Raw genomic sequence first — 18,987 nt, forward strand, 5'->3', positions numbered from 1 at the left:
AAATAGATGACCTTAAAAATATTCTCTTTGGGGCCGGAGAGATAGCATGGAGGTAAGGCATTTACCTTTCATGCAGAAGGTCATCGGTTCGAATCCCGGCGTCCCATATGATCCCCCGTGCATGCCAGGAGCAATTTCTGAGCACGGATCCAGGAAAAAAAACCCTGAGCACTGCCAGGTGTGACCCAAAAACCACAAAAAAAAAAAAATCTCTTTGTGGTGTGCCTAACTTTTCTTCCATGTTGAGGTTTTGTAGATCATCATAATATCCTTTAAATAAGATTTAAAATAAATCAGCATAATATTGTTATTTTATTTTGGGAAAGTGTTATTGTGGGCCTGCAGTCACATTTGGCTTTTGTTCCGGACTCTCTCGGGTTACTTCAAGGAGTTCTCTCTGTGTGTGAATACCAAGCCTAGTACATGCCCTGCCTTTGAGCTACCTAGCCCTTTGAGCGTTCTCTCTGGACCAACAAACGATTATACTTTTGGTGGAGGGGAAGTGACAATACAGTGGATATAGCACTTGTCTTGCATGTGGCTAAACCAGGTTTGACCCCTGCCACCCCATATGGTTTCCTTAGCCCACTAACAGCAGTCCCTGAGTGCAGAGCCAGAAGTAAACCTTTACCATGGCTGCGTGTGGCTCAAAAACCAAAATAATAAAAAAATAAATGATTACATAATTCCTTAATGAATTTCTAAATCATTTTAACTAATCACCCTCTGCCTAATAAAACAAATAGGGAAGTCTAGAAGAATTAAACATGACTTAAAATAAATAATGTAAAATGCCATAAAACTTTCTTTTTCCTCATTCAACTAAATGGTAAAGAACATCAAATTATTGTATTTATCAAGCCAATATGTAAACATCAATTCAGTGTATTTATAAGCCAGTATGTCATTGTGCATTCTGAGTAAGAATGACCATTCATTTTGTGATATTATAACAAATCTATTGGATATTATACAGTATTCTTAGGTTTAAACCATAATCTGTCAGCAGGAGTAAATTAACTAAACAGCAAATATATATATTTTTAAATGGGGTTAGTTTTAAACTTTAAAAAGGCCAAAATCATTAGTGGGGTTTTGGAAATCATCAATTATTTTGGAGGATTTTGAACAGTGTGGAAATGTAAATGGAGAGAGGAATTAAATTAATTCATTTCATAAAAAGCACCTCCACTTTCAAAATCCTTAATGAAATAACAGTCTTTGACATGTTTGGGCTTGGCCCAAGAAGCTGAGTAAGGTGTTGATTCTATCATTCTTTTTCTTGTGTCACTCTAAATGGACTTTTAAGAAATCATGTTTCTCCTTCTTTGAACACGATGCTTTGAATGGGGCTCTTCGGGCTATATTTTGTTCAGTAAATAAGCAATCTGAAGCTGAATGTGGCTTACAGATTTGAAGATACTTGTTCTAACAGATAATTCTTGCACTACTGATTGTATGGGTCACTACTACAAACTATTTCAGAAAATGTACATTGTTTTTAGTTGCCTATTTCAAAAACTAAAATCATGTAAAAGGTTATGGAATCTCCTTCAGTCTTTAAACTAGCTAACCGAGGAGACGTTTGCCATGTACTGACAGTTTTCTCTAGATCAAGCAAACACATTCTAAGCAACCTTGTCTAAGAGTTCAAGTCCTCAAACCTAAAAGTCTCAAATCTAAAAAAGGCATTTTTTACATGCCATTCCAAAATTTAAATCAGCCTTCTAATATTAGCAGTATGAGAAGTAGAGTTAAGAGCATAAATGACCTCCCATCCATTCCTCACAGGCTAATAAAATGACCAGATATGAGCTTTTGCCTCATATCAATTAGGAGAACCCAAAAATCTCACATTGCAGTGTCCCAGAGCTCAAAGAGCAAAGCTGAGAATATTCAGCCTTCAGTGTATGCTCCAGCCTATAATGGGACACTGCTTATAGAGCTGTCATTGAAGTGAACATAAAATTTATTTTCTTTTAAATAATATGCAGATCTGAAGATTTTATCCACTCTTTCACACTTGCTCTAGCCAATGCAAGACATTTTTGTCAACCTTGTAAAATCAAGTAAGTGCTCCTTTGGTACTCCTGCCTCCTGGATAGATATTTATTTCTTCAACACAACTTCTACATTTGATGATATGCCTGAGTGGAGGCTCATATCACAAGCAGCTTAGTCAGTGTAAAGTAGTGTTTTTTTCAATCTCTTTAAGGGACTCTGACACACGAGAAGCTAAGATCCACAAATTGGAACTCAAGATGACCACATATAAAATCCCTCTGAACTGTTCCCTTTTCCATGAACTTTTCTTCCTGATTGTAATTTAAATAAAAACTTCCATAATTAATATCTAGAATGCAAATGTCTCACTCCTAGTTGCCATGAATCACTTTTAACTGCCCTATACTCTGACCTGGTAATTATTGCTTGTCTGATTTACATTAGTTATCCCCTCCCCCAATCAACTAATCTAGACAATGTCATAACAGTGTAAAATTTACAACTATATGATATGATCCAACACAAAAATGTATTTTTAAGTTTATACACTCAATAATTGTTATGATACTGTTTACTAGCAACCTAATAAAAATTGTAAATGAGTAAATTAGCCTTAAAATAGGAACTACCATTCTCTAGATTTGTAACATTCTATAAATATCATAAATACTGTCTTAGTATTATAGTACACATCTCAAGAAAGAATGGCATTTTTATGGGGGACTAAGAGATAGTATCATGGTTACGGCATTTGCCTTGAATGCAACTGTTCCTGGTTCAATCCCTAGGACAACATATGATTCCTCAAGTACTGCCCTGGCCTCTGAGCTAGAAGTAAGAAATGAAATAAGAAATAACCAGAACCAGAAATAAGTCCAGAGCAAATCAAGTGTGGCATCAAAAATATAAACAAAACCAATAAAAAAGGATTTTATGTATCCTCAACTTTTGAACACATTAAGTGAATAAAAATTTTAACTATTTAATATCAGAATTCTGTACTAAAGTGAAATCATACATAGAAACTGGTGTTTCTTTTCCAATCTCTCAGAACATTCTTCATTATTTTCTGGAAAAAAATACTTACATAAGTCAGTCTCCAAAATGTAAAAGCAGTTAAGGTGGCCTGTACTTCAGTTTCATTTTGAGAAAATTGGACTTAAAAAACTGACTTGAAATAATAGTACTCCATTTTTCCACAGTCTGAGAACAAGATCTACACAGCTCCTCAGAACTCCTCAGACAATATTCCCCTAAGCTTTATGCCTCTTCCCTTCCTTTCCAAGTGGCTCAGAAGTAGGAACTGAGTCTCAATACGACATCTTCCAGAAACCGTGAACAAAAGGTTTTGGATGTTGGACATACTCTGTGTTCCTCTGTAGACATTATAGATTTAAAATAATAAATACATCTATGCCATACCCACCTCATGAAGGGTAAATACTGTTCTGCATAATCCTATCATTGAAAAAAACAGCTCAAATTGAAACCTTTGCACAAAGAATTGAAAACCAAATAATTTGGAAAAAAATTATATTTCAAAGGCTTTATGGCTACTGGTATTGTAAAATGTACATTTGGTGCTATGTTTGTCCAAAGTGGGAAAATTAAAACATTTTAAATATATTTGGCAATATAATATGAACAATAAAAAACATATATGTAAGGCACCACCAGTGTCACATATGAAACAGATGAGGGATCTAAAACAAAGATATACTATAAAATATTTCAATAAATGTGACGTATTCCGTAGGTCTGGTTTTTTTAAGGTTATTAAACCTGTTCATGTCATTGGAAAGGCATTTTCATTCCTTAGTATCTTCTGAAATCCCAGGACAAACAACAAAAACAAGAGAGAAAAAGAAAGAGAGAATTATTTCTCCCAGAGGTGCATAAACACAATCCAAAGCTAGAAATAAAGCTGGATTTCAGAGGAAATAGTTGATAATAAATTCAGTAGTTGTATGAAAAGTAAATAAAGCAAACCAAAACTTTTATTTATGATCTCAGATTGAAGAATCTTCTTCTGACTTCTAACCCCAGGAACTGCACAACAAATCTCTGGAAATCAAGCTATCAAAAAAAGTAGGTTTAAAATGAATGGCACAAAGATGTTCATATTACAGATGTTTTTATTAGAACTACTGCTTCCACATTTGAGCAAATGCAGTCTTTTCTGACAATTATTCACATAACCATCTCTGTGGAAAAAGCTGTATTTTATTCATCTGTTAGGCTATCCCCAACCTCTGAAAGGCCAGCATTATATGAACAGGCATTTAAGTATCAAAAAATTAAAGGAGATATAATAAACAGAATGGAGCAACCAAAAACATCATGCTAACAATCTGAATCCTTCTAAATGTAAGAAAAAAAAAAAAAGAACATGCTATCATCATCGCAGTATCTCAGTATCTCCACAGTAATAACCCTCAGGGGCATTATAACTTTCCAGTAGGTATCAGATAGAACACAAATTCAATATAATCAGTGAGATGTAAAATACACACTTAGCAGCACCAATATAGATATCAGTTGGCCCAGATTCAGTATAACTATTGTCACCTTGCAATATTATTTATCTTTAAAAACAGAAAAAAATATTAAAAATACTACCTCTACCTAAATAAATGCTCAACAGTTCATATATAATTTACTTTTATATCTGTAAGCTTAAAATTAATTATAGAATTTTAGATCTAAGTTCTACTCAACTAAGAGTCAGATATTATCTTTATATCCTTTTCTTTTCTTTTCTTTTCAAACTATTGAACACTTCATGAATTCACATGTCATCCTTGTGCAGGGGCCATGCTAATCTTCTCGGTATTGTTCCAAAAATTATCATTATATCCTTTTAAATAGGATTTATAAAATTATTATGCATGACTACATTCATTTATTCAGAATCAACTATCAGCAAGCTTAAAATTTCTATGAAGCACAATTCTGAAAATTCATTTTAGGAAAGAAATTTTATGACTATAAACATTAACATGATCTATGTCCTATTTTTTGTTTGTTTGAGGGAACACACCTACCAGTGTTCGGGGCTTACTCCTGGCTCTGCACTCAGGGATCATTCCTGGCAATGTTTGGAGACCATATCTAGTGCCTGGGATCCAACCCAGGTCAGCCACGTGCAAAGTTAAGTGCCCTTCCCACTGTACTATCCTTCAGTTTCAATATAATCTATATCCTTAATTGACAATGCAGTGGCATTTAAATGAAAATAAATAATAATTGCATCATTATATGATTTTACTAGAGAGAATAATGAATAAATCATCATATATTTAGCAAATTGTGAAAACAAAACTCTCAAGGAATGTTAAAATTATTTATAAAAGGCATGTACTGGCACCAACATGGAACACCATACCAGTCATTATTTAGCATATGAATAAAGATTTAAACAAGAGTAAAGTTCAAAACAATGAAATCTTTGGTAAAGAGTTCAGCAATCTCAGTTTTTTTACCAAACCATCAGTCTGATCAAGTTGTTCAAAGAATCTGAAATTTGACTCATTCTGCAGATAGTTTCCTGTATGATGAAAGAAGATGGCCACGTGCCAAAATGAAACAGATCTAAGTGCCAAAAGGGGGCCAGAATAAGTCTGTTCCCCAGTTTGCTTTTGTTTGTGCTAATCTGGAGGGATACAAAACTGAGTAAAATATGCTTTGTTCTTAGAAAAGATTATGGCATTTCATTAGTTCCTTAGAGTTGATGTTGGGGATTTTTGTTTACATTTTAATAAATTCTGGTGAGTAAATCACTCAGAATCTAGAAAACAAAAGTGAAAAATGATTGCTGCTATAGGAAAAGTCTTCAAGTAGTCAGTTTGTATTTTATGGTCAGAAATTTGAGATCAGAAATCATTAGCGAGAGCTTGTTCAATTGAAATAGTAAGAAGGAACTGGGCTGCTAATATCTTGAGTGGATACCTAGGAATCTATAGACTTCAACATGTATAGGTACCTTTATAAAAACTCGCACCCCATAGATGTCTGAACTTTATAAAGATCCTGTCTCAGTAGGTCTAGGATCAAGCCCACAAAAATGTTTTGCTAATAACCAGTTTCCCCAGAATGCCAATGGTTTTGTTCCTAGAGCATATTTAGCAGAATTTCTAGATGATTTCTCTGGTTCTAGGTGCATTCAAAAATTTCATCATATTCCAGCTCTGATTACAGAAAAGTTACATGAGAAAGTGCCAGCAGAAGTTAAGAAATATGTTTTTAAAAATGAGCCTTGAAACCATTTTGCGATTGGGAAAAGCAAAACCAACTTTACAAATGCAGGTTTTCTAGCTTTATTTTGGTGACACACTAAGTTATCTCCAATTATCTCCAGGGGTGATATAACAGTTTCACAAAATTAATTTTACTTCCATTTTAATTGAACAAGTTTCACATCTGGAAAATGAATGCAGAATTTGTCAGTTGCCATGAAAGTAAAGAACAGCTGAATCCATTAACTCTGCTCCTATAACCTCAAGCTCTTTGCTTAATTTGGTTAAATTCATTAAGGATTTCACTTTTAACTTGGACCTTGCGCCTCATTGTAATAGAGTGGCAAAATGCTATGGTCAAGTTGCACACTATTTATGGGAGAGTGATTACAAGGATGTAGAGATGCAGATGAACCCAGTAACAGGAGGTGGCTGAGATATTACTCCCCTTGGTTGAGGAAATAGTTGACATGCACCCTTCTTTTCACTAATGTATTAGCTCCCAGAAAAATCTGTGAGAACCACAATAATACTTCTTAGAAGTTGATGGTTTATCTCTCCATCAGGCGCAGGGAGGATTATTTTTAAAGGAGTGTGGTTCTTCCTCACTGGCAGAAAAAACTTTCTGGAAACTAAATTATTATTTCTAAGTCTGGAAAACATTTTCAAAAGCCAAGCGTCTTCTAAATGTATGGGAAAATATTAGTCTATATTTTCCCTCCATGCCTTTATGGAGCTCTTTATGAATTTCGAAGGGATAGTCCACTTTTAAAAGTCAAACAAGATCTGGGAAAAATGCCTACCATCTATCTGCTTTCTAACTAAGAGATTTCAGATTTATGAAAAAGAAAAGTAAGGCCAAAGAATTAAAATATTTCCCTTACCTGTAAAATATTTACTTTTCATGGGGAGACAAAGTGTATAAGTATGAAGAAAAATATAAAAAACTCAAGTCTCTATGCCTCATACCTACTCTGAGTAGAGTAGAAAATTATTAAAGGGTCATTATAGCAAACGACAAAGTTTGAAAAGCACATGGAGGATGTGGAGTTCTCATTGGACCTTTGCAAATATGAAAGAGTGATAATGATGAAGGAAGGTGGAAAGTCAATCATTATATGAACAAAGACAGCAGCCAGAGGTTTAAAATGAATTGAGTTGGGAGCATTGGGAAGGAAAAGGGAGGAGTGAGCTCAAAAGCTCTCCTGAGTTGAGATCTGTATAAGTTGGAAAATCAAAGAAAGCTTGAAAAAAAGAGGGCAATGCCACGTACACAAACTCTAAAATCCAAAGCAGGAGAATTAGGAACAAATAAAGTTGGCATTTGAGAGCCATGCAAGATTTTAAGCAGTTCAAATTTGCCAATTTTAATGGGGAAATCAAGCTGGTAGATGTGAAGTAGGGGAGATTATAAGTAGCATGTAGTGAGAATGCAAAAAAGTAAAATAAAATAAATAATAATAAAAAAACACAAATTGATTATCATTTACAGAAACTGAAAGTAAGAAATCTAAATGAAGAATGACTGTGTGAACAAACAGACCAAATACCAAATATGAGTCTGGGGTTGGGGAGAAAACCACACCACCACCTACCTCCCCCCACAGAGGCAAAAACCAAAAATCTAAATATGGGGGCTAAAGAGACAGTTCAATGGGTAGTGCTTGCCTTGTATGTGGCTAACCAAGGTTCAAGCCTTGACCTCTTATTTCCCTATGTTCCACCAGAAATAATCCCTAAATGCAGAGCCAGAAGTACTACCAAAAGTGTTCTCCCGCCACCCCCCCCCAAATAAAACAACCAAAAATCTAGATGTGGACTACCAAAACCCTTCTTTGCTCTCTTGATATAGGTAGTTATGTATACACATGAAAAAAACTTTGTTATATTAGTTATTAGTGCATTTGTGCAGTTTATAAGATTTTATGCATGTCAAGTAGATTTCTAGAAATGTAGGCCTGAAAGATGAAAGTCAGTGCAATTGTCTCATATCTTCTTAGAGATCCTTCTGCAGAAGGAAGGAAGGAAGGAAGGAAGGAAGGAAGGAAGGAAGGAAGGAAGGAAGGAAGGGAGGGAGGGAGGGAGGGAGGGAGGGAGGGAGGGAGGGAGGGAGGGAGGGAGGGAGGGAGGGAGGGAGGGAGGGAGGGAGGGAGGGAGGGAGGGAGGGAAGGAAGGAGGAAGGAAGGAAGGAAGGAAGGAAGGAAGGAAGGAAGGAAGGAAGGAAGGAAGGAAGGAAGGAAGGAAGGAAGGAAGGAAGGAAGGAAGGAAGGGAATGAGGGAAGGAGGAAAGGAGGGAGGGAAGGAGGAAAGGAGGGAGGGAAGGAGGAAAGGAGGGAGGGAAGGAGGAAAGGAGGGAGGGAAGGAGGAAAGGAGGGAGGGAGGGAAGGAGGCAGAAGAGTTTACTGGATGTGTCTATTGAATCAAATAGAGTTAAATTGAAATCTTGTTCTTTACCAATCAATTCATATATATTTAATGAGAACCAAAAATGTCAGTGTGTTTGGCACGAAAAACAGAGCAAACATACCTAAGATAGAGGGTGATTCTGCAAAGTGCTGCCAATATATAAGAATCTGGCCCGTCTTTTCTAAAGTATTCTAACGCTGAAAAGTAAAGTGTCAAAGGAAAAAAATCTCACTGCACTGAATGGCAGTCAAACTTCTTCCAAGTCTGAGAGATGAAATTCTAAAAGCAGAAAGTTTGTGGAACCATGCTTTGTTCTAATTCTCTTTTGTAAAAACTTCTTGCAAGGAGTTTATAGTATAGCTTTTATAGTTCAAAAAGATGTAATCAAACCAGGTGTTGATTACCAAAGAGAAAAAAGAGAAGGAGGGAGACAGGGCATGCTTAATCTTTTCCTGGTGTTATTCTTTCAATAAAAGGCACCTCCATTTCTGCCTGTTCATTACAGAACCTGATGACATTTACAAGTTCAAACACATACTCCATTTAAATGAAAGCATTGTGATTATAATTAGACTCCTACCTAAAATGTGTAATATATGCTGAAATAAATTGCATTTCTTTATTTTATTTTTGCAGTTCCCTAAACTACTTTGGTCAAAATGCCTTGGGCATATTCCCTATATTTACAAATAGAACTGGGAAAGGTGCAGAAAGAAATGAGTTAGTAAGCAACCTATCTTGTCTTTCTAGTTTTCCTTCAGAGGGAAATAAAATAAAGAAATAAAAAAAAAAATTGAGAAACTTTGTAAGCAACTTTAAATTTTAGATATCACTAATCAGAAATTTGAAAATGAAGCTTTTTTTTTTAAATTAGGAACAAATGCAATTTCTAGGGGGGAAAGGCAAATTTTTGTATGTCTCTGTAGTGAGGTGAATTTTAAGCTATGAATATCCTTCAAATTCTGGGGGAAAAAAATAAACTAATACCAAAGTAGGAGGAGTGATGAAATAGCTGAAGAGGAAGAGAAAAAAAGAGAAAGTGAGCAAAAAGAAGAATGCTGCTCTCGAGAATTCTGGCCTGAAATACTCTGAGTGCAAAATTTCTTACATAAGATTACATATTAAGTAAGAAACAGCTAGCTGCTTTCAGCAGTTAAAAAAATACAGCATTGGTGAGTACTGATTTATAATACCAAAGCACCAAATGTCCTTGCAACGTATTTTATGTTGCCAAATAAAACAGCAGTGATGTAAAAATAAAGACTACCCAGTGAATAAAGTTTTACTTGACTTTAGATGATCACTTTAAATCTCTTCTCTCTTCGACGAGTAAATATTTGTGTAAAATATGATGCCCATTTTCTATCATTAAAGTTATGATCATATATCATGCCATATCGGAAACTGTATTTTAAAAACATTCTGAGTGTTCCATCTTTCAAATGTCATCCAACGACATAGAATGTTCCAAATTCCCAAGCTGAACTGCTTCTCATTTTACTGTATGTGGTTTTGTTCTCCAATTAAATGCATCAGACGGAACACAATTAAGAAACGGAATAGTAGTATTTGTTTTATCCTCATGGAACGTACAGATGTTAAATGATCATACCTCACAGGCCTTCTGCAACTCATGTTTCACTTTCCAAATACTCGGAATTTAAAACCAAGCAGACTGCACTTTTGATAACATCTGCTACAACAAATAACAAAAAAAAAAAAGAGTGTGAAGTCTGATGAATGTTTAAACAGAACATTTTTTATGGATCAGCTAAATCTTTTCTGCTTTTTAATTAAAAGTAAAGAAAATGGAACTTAATTATCCTGTAAAGATTAGCTTGTGGGCATCTTCCTGTAAATTACTTCTAATTGAAAGCAAATTGTCAAGTGACATTCAAAGTACTGTCCTTTAAAACACAGCTGTTCTGCTGATTTCAGTGCATTGCAGTGTTTTCTTGTTAAAATATGGCATATTTGAATATTTTAACAATTTCACTGGTTTTGTATAGATTTCCATTTAACATATCTTAATCCCATTTCTTCATGTAAAAAAAAAAAGTTAGCAGCCAGACGTGGTTGGCTGCATCTTGAACTAGCCAATAGTAGCACTCCCCACTGAGGTTTACTGTTCGGGATTTGTTTGCTTGAAGCACCACCACTACATCTGGACAATAATGGCCAGGAAGTGGGTAGTGATTCTCATTACACTCCAGTCCCAAACCAACACTTTAGGATACCTGCATAATGCCGTTCCTGTTGGTTGATGCCTGAAAAGAAAAGTTCCAATCAAATTCATACTGTAAAATGAACACATTTCTCTGAATTGAGCACAAACTACAATATTTTAAATATTTTCCCAAATAAACACTGAAAGGACAAGAAAGACATCTAACACACGATTGCTGTAAAACTTTAATATGAAGGCTAATTTAAGCAAACTAGGAGTACAATTGCATTGTCCACTAAAATATATTCTACTTCCACATCTTCCTATCCACCAACTACTTCCCAACACTAGAAACAGATCTGCAGACACAGCACGAAATGAAAATCACAAATTTCAGAATCTCACAAAACTTACACATCAGAATCAGAAAGAATATTTAACTCTGATAATTTTTTGGAGACAGAAGTGACATGAATTGCAGGGCATGTTATTTAAATTGTAAAAATTATTGATAAGTAAATGAATTTTGAACTATGTTGTACTTCTTTTCCATTTACAAAGCCAATTTAATAAACTTCTGTGCATGTCTGATCGTCCAGTCTGTGAGACGTGATGTTCAAGTGTGAGCCATCAGTGGTACGCAGAAGCGTCAACATGCTCAAACAACTCAAGCAAAAAAGTCCTGGCTTGGATTGAATACTTCTTAGACAGGGCTAAATGCTTTGAAGAAAAATCAAACAGTGTAAGGTGGCAACCTGGCAAAAGGAGAAGGCAGAAAGGTCAAGTAAGGTGCATCCAGAGTGACAGCACAGAGCAAGTGGATGAATGAGGGGACAAGCACCACCATGAACCCACACAGACGGGAATCCCTCCCAAGAAACAAGAAAGAATTCCAGGAAGAATTTGAGAACCCAAGAAAGAAACCCAAGAAAGGACTAACAATGTGAAATAATAAGCATAGATATAGAAGATTCTTATATTTGTAATATGAATCAAAGAAGACCCATTATACTTCCAGGTAAGTAAATGACATTCCCAAATGGCATCTTCATTTCAAACTTGAGTACCTTTATTAATCTGTATGTACAATAACTGGGATAAGGAAAAACCTAGAGGACTTGTACTGACTGGTATTTATAAGTAGGTAAATAGGTAAGGAAAGGTTTAAATATTAACTAAAGAATATTTTTTGATAAGCAAATAAAGGGTATTCTCTTATTGAATAGGGTAAAATCTTTTTTTTTTTTTTTTTTGGTTTTTGGGTCACACCCAGCGGTGCTCAGGGGTTGCTCCTGGCTGTCTGCTCAGAAATAGCTCCTGGCAGGCACGGGGGACCATATGGGACACCGGGAATCGAACCAAACAACGCTGTGCTATCTCTCCGGGCCCCTGAATAGGGTAAAATCCTAACCAAACTTCAGGCTTTGGTTCTTATGGCATTAATTGTGAAGACCAAGAATGAACTCCAAAAAAAACAGAAATTCTGACTGTTTCTCATGTCCTTGCGAATATCAACATATCCAATAATTGTTTTTTAAAAAGTTGCAGGAAAATGCAAACTCTGAATACTTTACAAGTCACATAAATATGGTCTGCTTCCCCCTCTCCAAAGGAGCAATACATGAACTAATTTACAAGTTAAAGTTGTGATTTTCCCTCCTGTTGATGTGGATGTGGATTCATGAGTTGTCACTGTTATAGCGACCAATAATTATCTAAATAAAATTCACAGGAGGGAGGAAATGTAACCTAATAATTATTCTGGGGACCAGAAAGATGGCTCAATGCTTCATATGCAGGTGGCTCAGGTCTGATTCCCGGCATATGAGCTCCATTGAGAGAGACCCCCAGACACAATGCTGGAAGTAGTCTTCTGGCACAACTAGTATGGTACAATATATAGTTGAATATATAAATATATATAATATATATAAATTTCATATGTTAATTATATAATAAAGATGATCAAGAGATTGTTGCTATATAGAAAACAGTATAACATTAATAATAAATATTAATATAGGGGTATGAAGGCCTTCCTTGCTGTGCTTAGAGAGTCTATGGGCCACTCCCAGAGATACTCATCCGTCATGTAGGACTGTTCAGTGGACTGTCCCACCGTACGGGGCTTCTCAAGCCAGTGGAGCTGACTGGGTGAATGGCCTTGTGGCATGGGGAGATATGTCCTGGTGGCATTCACTAGGATATCTGGCATTCACTAGGGCATTCACCTGGCCATGACAATCAAACTCTCTCCCTTGTACCAAACACAAATATCTTGCAGAATGAAAACTCCCAGCTCCATTGAGTCCCCACAGAACCTAGGCTGAAGGCTCAAAGAGAACTCTTCATTTTAAAAGCCACTCAGTTCAAGAAATCATTATTATACTTCTGAAATGTCTTAGCAAATTGCCATATGAGCCTGTAGCTTCTCTATATATGATTGTTTAATTCTATCTCTCGCTGGCCAAACAGTGAGTTTAATACTTCAAAATCAATAAATCCTGGAATTTCAAGGAATCAGAAGTTCTAAAGGACAAAGCTATAAAATGTTTGTTTCTTGATTCTCTTTTTTTTTTTTCTGCAATTCAAACAACTAGAAGTAAATCCCCTTGAATTCACCTCTCTTGAGAATGTCAATGGATCCACTGAGATCAAACATAAAGGAAGTAAGAGTCCACAGATGCTAATTTAGTTAGTACGTTGCTGGTTATAAAAACCTGGGATTGGTCTAATACTTTAAAACAATATAGCTTAAATAAACAAGCAAATTACTTCAGAGTCAAGAAAGCTGAAATGAGAACTGAAAATCAAGAAGACTTTGTATAAATACGTATGCTCATAATCACAATAAAATTATACCTAGGATTACATATGCAAATATAAAATACAGAACACAACTATACTCGAGTCTATTTTCATTTATCTTATTTTTAAAAATTGGAATAAGTACACATCAATTCCAACACTCAAATCTTCTAGATCTCCATTTTCGGGGTGACTCTGTGTATTTAGAATAATCTTAATTTTCATTATGCATACTTTACAGTGAACATAAATTCTGTACTGAGTATTTCTGTAAAGGTTAAAATAAAATGGATTTTCTGGATAACCATCATGTAAGTTCAATTAATCAAAATACCCCTGGATCATTTCTGGTTCCCCCTTGTATTGTGTACATGGATAACTAAGAGCAGATGGGTTTTGTTGTCACTTTCTTTGTTAACAAGGTTTGTATACAATTACAGACCAAATTACTCAGTCCTTCAGAACTAAATTGAGCAGCTGAAGTCCAGAGCATTCCTTTGAAAAGCAATGGCTCCCAGCTATTTTTCTTTCTTGTTATACTAAATTTTCATATGGATACAACTGGGGATAAATAAAAACCAGAAGAGTGCCATAACTGGCTTATTCTCATGTCAAATTTTTAACATTAAAAAATCATTCCATTTCTAATCAGTTAATATTAATGTGTTCAAAGACACTGCATGTCTACTAAAGAATAGTACAACCCAATAGTGGGACAATTTAAACCCAGGTTCCTCGGGCTCATTTATCATCTTTTTTTCTATAACCCTACAACAGTTCTTTGGGGACTGAAAAAGAAGATAAATGGATCCCTGAGAAACAAATATTTACAAACCTTTTGAAAACGACTTTTAAGGAGAAAGGAAATATTCCATTATCTATGTTGATCATATGAGAATTCACTATAAAGGACCAAGCAGAGTGTGCACTGTTCCACCTCATAATCCCTTGAAATAAAATCAGCCAATACCAGATTTCAAACTTATAAATAAAATTCCAATTCCCAGTCATCTTTCTATGTAACTACAAAAGTGGATGCTGACTTTCTAGAACTAAATGGAACACCTAATTTATGGGGCATCGCCCAGTGCCTTCACTGGCTTCCTGCTGTGTAAATGCTTCAACAGCCTTTACTAAGAAATGAACAGGAGTTAAAATTCAAAGATACCTATCATTAGCTTCAATGGCCAAGTTTTACTTGGTCTCCATAGACAATCATCAGCATCAATAAACTTTCCTTCTTAATTGGAAAAAGAAACTTGTGTTGCTTCAAAAAATAATCAAGTATTCAGAAAATTGAATAATAAAACAATAGGTTTAGTGGGTTTTTTAGGACACTTTCCTGATACAGAAAATGGCATCAAAAACTACATGACCATTTTGTCAATGCATGCTATGATGTCAATCTGAGTCTTGCCACTTGATGAGCTATTCTGGAAATAAAATAGACCTTTCTGCTTAATTCCTGCAAAAACAATTTTAAGAATCACAAAATGATGGATCATAAATCTTGACCCTTTTATACAAATGGCTTTATTTATGAAAGAATGGATAAGGGCCAGAGAGATACCTCAACAGGTTTAGTGCTTGCTTTGCATGCAGGGTGCCTGAGTTCACTCTTAGGTACCACATACTCCCAACAATGCCAGAAGTAAACCTGTAGCAAATAGATAGGAACATCCCAAATATTGCCAGTTGCACCCCATCCAAAGTAATGTTTAAGTTATAAAGACTGGAATAGTTGTCATTACCTAAACATACATAATAGTATAATCTGTTGTTCTTATTTTCTTGATAAGACTATAAATCTGTTAAGAGTCACAAAAATCCACAAATAAAGAACTTCTAGGACTTCTTTCTAACAGCAAATTTTTGCCCAATATATTTATACATAACACACACACACACACACACACACCCCACACACCCCACACACCCCAAATTCTCAATGTTTTCAAGAGCAGATAAAGACATTTTATTCTATAATAATGCAAGAAGATAATTTATCAGGACAGACTTCAACTTAGACATAATTCTGTTATTCTTTTATTTTCTTCATAGATAAATATCTGCTTATTTTTATTTTCTATTTTAATATAATAAACATGTTCCAAAACCTATATTATGTTTCTCCTATCCAAAAACACATGAGAATGATAAGGACAAGCAAATTTTTGAAAATTAAACATGTGAGCAAGACTTAAGCATGATAGAAAGAGAAAACATAAGAGAGCATAATAGAAGGGAAATTATTCATCACATCAACTCATGGTGAAGCATGCTGACTGACATTCATCACGAAAGGAACAATGTCCCATGCCAGCCTAGTAACTGCTGGTGTCACTGATGGTTTCGTAGGGCATCTGCCTCCTCACCTACCTGCTACCTATGCTAAATGCTTGATTCAACATACCTGAAATATCACCTTTTGGAAAGAGGCAAAACAGAGCACGTTGAAGTGAGGTTTTGTCTGAGTTTTCACTCGACTCACATTGAATATGTATATGTTTTCCACATGTTCTTAACACATATAATATAATGGTTAATGGAATTTAGTGATCCTCCAGGAACCACAAATATTTCACAATTCATGAGAAAAGGCTTTTATTAATAGAGATCAGTGTTTCTCACCAGGGAGGGGCCCATTTGGGCCCCCAGGCTATTCCAAAGGTAAAACAAGTGAAAAATCATTCATATTAAGGGCAGTGGCGGGGCCGGGAAGGTGGCGGTAGGTAAGGTGTCTGCCTTGCAAGGTTCGATCCCCTAGCGTCCCATATGGTCCCCCAAGCCAGGAGCGATTTCTGAGCGCATAGCCAGGAGTAACCCCTGAGCGTCAAACGGGTGTGGCCCAAAAACCAAAAAAAAGGGGGGGGGGCAATGGCATGAGATGTGAGGGCTAGCTGGTAGGGCAGAAGTGCCATAGGAAGGAAACAAGATTGGGAGGGGGCTGTGGCTGAAAAAAAGTTTGAGAAATTTTGTTCTAAATGACTAGATATTTAATGTTCCACAAAGACTTTTGATTCATGATCAGTAAATTGGATTTTTAATATTAGAACAATCAACAGATTGAATTCTTTAGGGAAAGGCGATGTCTTAGTGGTTTTCAGTAAATTCTTTATCTGATTCTGAAGGGTTTCCAGGGGATTTTATATTGTGTGAAATTTTCTAAAATTTCCAATCACGGACTTTATGAGAAAAGTAGTCTCCATACTCTTTTTTTTTTTTTTAATCTCTACAGTTCACCACTCCTGACATTTTATTTTGGATCAACTATGTAGTATGTATGATTTCTTCAGATGGGAAGCCACCTGAGAACCGAAAACATGGTTCAAAATGACATTTTGGTATGTGATTCTGTGCCAAAGTTTTTATTATTTTTGTTGAGAGGGAACATCAGGCCACATCTAGTGATATTCAGAGTACCTTATGCAGTGGTAGGATTTGAACTGGATTGGAAGAATCCAAGGCAAATACATTAACCCCTGTACTATCTTTGGGCCATATGTCAAATATTTTGATGGGAAGTTTTGCAAATATGATCAACCTTTAATTTTAATAAAATTGGATATTTGTCTTATAGTAAACATCTCCCATCGTGTCTGTATATATAATTACTGACATATAATTGATAAAGAAAAACCACCAATGTTTAAAACATAGATTACTACTATCAGAGTGTGGGTATATGCACTCTTAAAATACACTCTTGAAAATATCATTATGTAGTCCAGGCAGCAGACCATCACTTTCAAAAGTCTTCTTGTGTTGTAACCATTACTGAACCCCTTCTTTTGGCAGAATAACAATTCATTGGTAAATGAGTTTAGGAAGCAAGTATCCACAATATAGCCCAACTATTGACTCTGTCGATTGCACTGTGACCCCAAATAACATTTCGAAAATGGAGTTAATCACACTTGCCCTATATAAGATAGGATAATATAGGCAAATGATGTGAATAAATTAAAATAAATGAGTAAAAAAATTCTAATAGAGTCCCTATCATGTAAAAGGGCTCTCAAAAATTTTCTTCCTTTTTTCAGAAGTAAAATCTAATGCACATATATTTATCATAATTGCATATCACTGATTCTCAGAGGATAGAGTGAAAGAAATAAATATAAACTATATTTTACTACTATTAAGTTTAATTACCTACGTAATCTATATTTAGAAGTATGCCAAGAAACTAAATCTAGTCATCTACTGAACTGCATCATAACAACATCTAATATGTTTTCCTTTACATTTTTCAAATCAAGATAAATCAATGAAATGCTATTTTAGTTTAACATGTGGGGGTACCAAATCAGATAGTGCTCATGTACTCCCTTCTCTGTGCTCAGAAATGACTTGGCTGTGCTTGGGTCACCATATGTAGTAAATATTGTATGTAGATAAAGTTGGGGAACAAACTTGATATTCAAGGCAAGTGTATTCACTATTGTACTATCTCTCTGTCTCAAATCACTGGAATAGTTGTCAACTTGGGACACATTTATTTTGTTTAGAAAACCATTCTTTAAATAATAACCTATGAGTGTCAAAGGAAAATAAAAATACCAGTGTGTACAGGCATCATAATAAAATTAATTTTAAGCCTCCATTCAGAAAACTGTAGAATCACGAAATTCCAATGGGGCATTAGAAACAGGTTTATGCGCTTAAACATACAATTCATTTAGATATTATTAACAATGCTATGAAAACATTTGTGTTTCCAATTTCTCAACTGCACCAATCTTAACAATGGAGACATGTGAAAGGAACTAGATTTGATCTGATATATTTTTTTTCACAACAGCTATGTTTGGACAAGACTAACAGCATTTTCCCCCTTGAGTCTGTCTGTTCAGGGGGAGATATGGAAAGATCACCTGCTAGTGAGACAAGCACTTGGAGGAGTTTCCTTCAGAAAGTATGAGCAGAAATGATGTGACCAAACAGAAATATTCACATTGGAATTCCTGGGGCATCTTTCTAACTATGGAACATTTTTGGGAAAGAAACCCAGTACATTATAGGTAGAAGAATGATATCATTCCAACACAATGGCCTCCCAAAGACAGAAACAAGAAGAAATTGAACTTGGGCTTAAAGGATTTAAAGAACTGAAATATATAGGATCTGAAAACTGATTACTTAATAGCCTGTTTATTGGCTAAGATATAGGAGAAAAATATTTTTTCTAATAAATAAGCTATAGGACCATAAAACAACACTTTTACCTCTGCCATGGAAATATTACTGACATACATAAGATTACAGGCTTAAATTTTCAGTCTCATATTCTCCCTTGAACAGTATTTCTCTCTTCTTTTTTTCCACTCAGTAGAAGCACATGATCTCACTTGAGCACATATTCTT

At 35.3% G+C, this 18,987-nt stretch overlaps 1 protein-coding gene and 1 non-coding gene across 2 annotated transcripts in view; both read right to left on the bottom strand.

The window, feature by feature from the left end:
• Positions 1 to 18,987, bottom strand: part of ZFPM2 (zinc finger protein, FOG family member 2) — a 500,701-nt gene that overhangs the window by 451,296 nt on the left and 30,418 nt on the right. The window lies entirely within an intron of this gene.
• LOC126009710 (U6 spliceosomal RNA) lies at positions 4,769 to 4,875 on the bottom strand. The gene has a single exon (XR_007495926.1). It is a non-coding gene; the product is annotated as a U6 spliceosomal RNA (small nuclear RNA).

Source organism: Suncus etruscus, chromosome 5 (genome assembly GCF_024139225.1).
Source record: "Suncus etruscus isolate mSunEtr1 chromosome 5, mSunEtr1.pri.cur, whole genome shotgun sequence".
Lineage (NCBI taxonomy): Eukaryota > Metazoa > Chordata > Mammalia > Eulipotyphla > Soricidae > Suncus > Suncus etruscus.